This window comes from Ammospiza caudacuta, chromosome 25 (genome assembly GCF_027887145.1).
Source record: "Ammospiza caudacuta isolate bAmmCau1 chromosome 25, bAmmCau1.pri, whole genome shotgun sequence".
NCBI classification, from domain to species: Eukaryota; Metazoa; Chordata; class Aves; order Passeriformes; family Passerellidae; genus Ammospiza; species Ammospiza caudacuta.
In genome coordinates this window covers 3,816,237-3,820,387 of record NC_080617.1, presented here as the reverse complement: position 1 = coordinate 3,820,387, position 4,151 = coordinate 3,816,237, and positions in this window count along the sequence as shown.

Sequence of the window (4,151 nt, the reverse complement as noted above, 5' to 3'; positions counted from 1 at the left end):
TTCTCCTTGGAGGAGCCTACAAGGATTTATTTTGTTTTGATTTAACAATCATTATATTCCAGTGCATTATAAGCAGTTCAGTGATGATATCACAATTCTGATTACCATTCTACTGCATGTAGAACTGAGAATGCAAAATTACTCCACCTGGGATTAGATATAGGTTCCAGACAGGATTTCAGGGTGAAGTCAACAATATCACTACTTGCAAAACATAATTCAAATAGCAGTTTTTACATAGTCTGGGTAAGTTACATAATTTGAAGTGATTAATAGTTATATTCATTTAACTACTACATATGCTATTCTCAGCTGTAACCAAAAAAACATCAAATGCATTATAAGACTGTTCTCCAATTTGTATTTTAGAAACTATTTCAAAGCCGGCCATCCTTCCCAAAAGCCAGAGAAAATAATTTTCCAATAACAAGAATGGTTTTGCTACTCTTAGAAGTAAATGCAAATACAAGGCATCATGTCTGACCAAGTGTCTCAGGGCTTCTGGCAATAAGAAGAGAGCCAAACACCAATTTTCTTCCCTTCTTTCTGATCACAGCATATCTTGTCTTGGTTTAAAGATGTTTATTATTCTCTATAATGAAATGGTATCAGGAATATTTCTTATTTCTTTACCACCATGTCTATTTGCCTTTCTTACTGCTGTTTCTTCTGCACAAGTTTTCCTTTTCAATTTTATTTACCTTCCCACCTGTGCACAGAGCAAGCCACAATTTGGATTTTGAAATTTGTAAAATTTCAAAAGTTTGAAGTAAAAATTTAGTAAAATTTTGATGAGGAAAAATTCGGATATTTTGGCTTAAACATGTTAGTCCAAGAGCACAAAACTGAGCTGAATCACAACAAAACCAGTTTTTTTATGGGGAAAAACAACAGAGAGGAAACAGACACCTGTATGCAGACAGACAGATCATTTAAAAATTAGCAAATATTTCTGGTAAGGGAAACAGTCAGAATTTGTCTTGATCTTTATATATTCAAGTGATTTCTAGGATCAGCTGTTAAGTAACCTTAGAGATGATAATTTGGCTATGAAAGTATTTGGTTAAAATAATCTCTGTTTCTGGGAGCCCAGCTGAGCTAATGGACAGAGTTTTACAGTGCATGGCTCTTACAAACACAGCTCTTCCACCACAGGACATTTCAATGTAAACCATCAGTCAGCAGAAAGCAGTTTTTCCCCAAAATCTTAGACTTTTACTTCCATCACCTCATTTTGCTGTATATTGTGGTCTTGTCTGGTCACTCAGCCTGACAGAGTGAGCCGGGCACTCTGGACAGAATAAGGAGGAGTCCGACTATTTCAGTCCTCAAAAATGGTTGCACAGAAAAGGTTTTTTGGTCCTTCCTGGAATCCAGCTGGCAAGAAGAGTGTGAAGGGAAGCAGAAAGTGCCAGCCCTGATGTTGGCAGATACTGCTCTCCAGGCAGCACAGCACCCAGCCTGAGGGCAGAGACTTCTTTTGGTCAGGCCCAAATGCTCCCTGGGCCGGTTTAGCAGGAATAAGAAAGCTTAGAACTTCTCTACATGCAGATAATAAATGCAAATGTTACCTGTGACAAGTGCAAACATATTGCTCATCTTATAGTGAAGTAGCAGAACAAGCTCTCTTATTTTTTTTTTTTACAGAGCAGATTCATACCTCCTTAGAGGGTGAATCTCCCAAAGCACTTTGGGATGCAATTTTGGCTTCTCTTTTCCTAATACACTAAGGGCCAAATGAATTATCCCTTTTTTCTACCCAATGAGGCTGCCTGTCAGATTTACTGATATTCCAAGCACTGTCTTAAACGAACTTTTAGAAGCATGTGCAGTAGCTAAGTAGCAAACATTACCATCCTTTAAATATCTGTGTACATTGCTTGAGGAACCTGACCTTCATTTTGTGTTTAGGATGTTTTTCTTCTCTGCTGCACAGCCATATTCTTGATTGAATTTTGAGCATTAATATATTATAATAATTGAAATATACCAACAGATTTTTGGCTAGTTCTCCTTGAAGGATGTAATTTCCTTTATTAAGATCCAGAGGAATTCCAAAACAAATAGCTAAAGGTGGATCCATTGGAAATAATCTCCTACAAGCCAAACCTCGAGATACATAAAGCGTAACAAACTTCACCATGCATGTATGAAATAATATAATTTTCAATTTCTCATCTTTCACTCATCATTCACTCTTTTTATTTTTTTATTTATGAATATGTTACATAATTAATAATATTTTAAAGATATATTGTTTAATGCGCTGTGTGTAGGTGCTGTTACCTTACTCATCCAAATCCAAGCCACAATCATAACTCAACCTAAATAAGGATTCTCCCTGTGTGCAAGCAGATATTTCCCTCTGAGCTAAGTTTCCTGCCCAGAACTCTCATTTTATGATTGGTTTTGGCCCAGTGAGGCAGAATTGCCCTTTGGCTGCCAGTGGACACCCATATTTTGGTCCTGTTGTGGGACTGCGCTCCCCTTGCTCACACTTGGCTTCTCAGGGCCAGAAGCTCCCACAAACCACACTGCACACACTCATATAAGACTGCTTTGCTCATTGTCGTGATTCACAATGTGAAATACAGATATTTCACAGTGCCAGTGGTCACTGCTGATGGGATTAGTCTTAGAGAGGGCACAAAATCACAGAATCCCAGAATAATGAGGTTGGAAGAGGCTCTAATATCTTCGAGTCCAATCTGTGCCCTAACACCTCAACCAGACTATAGCACCAAGTGCCATGTTGAGTCCTTTTTTAAACACATTCAGAGATGGTGATTCTACCACCTCTCTGAGAAGAGCATTCCAGTACTAAACAACCTAAAAATGAGAGGACATGGTGAAGAACAAGGGTCCATAAAGGAGAGGAGTTTATAGCAGAGGAGAAACGCAGATGAGAAATTCCTTTTAGTTAAACAACTCCCATTTCAAAGCAGCTCAGGACCCTGAGTTATTGCCAGACAAGCCTGCTCCCTAAAAATGTCAGCACCAGCCTCTGCCAGGGCTTGCCAGGTCCTCCATCCTTTCACCCTGTTTCCATGCCCACTCACTCATTCCAGTAACGTTGAGCTCTTGTTTCCCTCTCCAAGCCAAATAAATGTTGATAGCAGTGTAACCATCAAGATTTCATGCTTTTAAATAGCACATGCTGTATTCAATGAATTTCAAAGACACGCTAAACCCAAATTACTGCTATCCATGGATCTTGAGAAGCTTTTATAAATGGCTGCATTACAGTGTAGTACAAAGCAGTGATTTCCATAATGCTTGTCTAATGTATAGAGCATTTTACATAGAACAGGTCCTGTTTCATCTTGAAATGCTTTTTAATTAATTCAATTCATTAATACTGCTTGTCATGGATAAACTCTTGAGACTTAACAAAAACTTTACTTCAGCAGTTGTCAACACATTTCATTAAAACATATGTTTTTGAATGCTTTCTGATAACATCACTATTCTTCATATGCAGAGTGCAGTACTTAAATGTATTAAACAGAAGAAGGGGGCTAACAAAAATCTTTGTATTGACAATGCTGCACTTGGACATGAGAAATGGGTGGGCAGTCTAGGCCTCATTCTTTTCATGAGCCCTAAATTAACCAAAGTGAAACCTGCTCCACAGTGTACATGGAGCTTTCTGTTCATAGAATCCAGCCGTGGTTTGAGTTGGAAACAACCTTAAAGATCATCCAGTTCCAAATCCCAGTTCCAACATTCTACCAGATCAGGTTGCTTGAAACCTGGCCTTGAACATTTCCAGGGATGGGGCATCCACAACTTCTTTGTGAAACCTATTCCAGTGTCAGTGAAAGGGGAACCTGCCCTTGGCTGGATGGATGATCTTCAAAGGTCCATTCCAACACAAATCATGGTTCAACACAGAATATAAGAACATTATTGTTCTTGGAACAGAAAAGGAGACTCAGGGGTGCCCTCATCACTCTCACAGCTCCTGAAAGGTGCCTGTGCTCAGCTGGGGCTGGGCTCTGTCTGCAGGCACTGACAGAACCAGAGCACACAGCCTCAAGCTGCCCCAAGGGAAATACAGGTTGGATATCAGGAAAAGGATTTTCACAGAAAGGGTGATAAAGTTCTGGAATGTTCTGCCCGGGGAGGTGGTGGAGTCACCATCCCTGGGG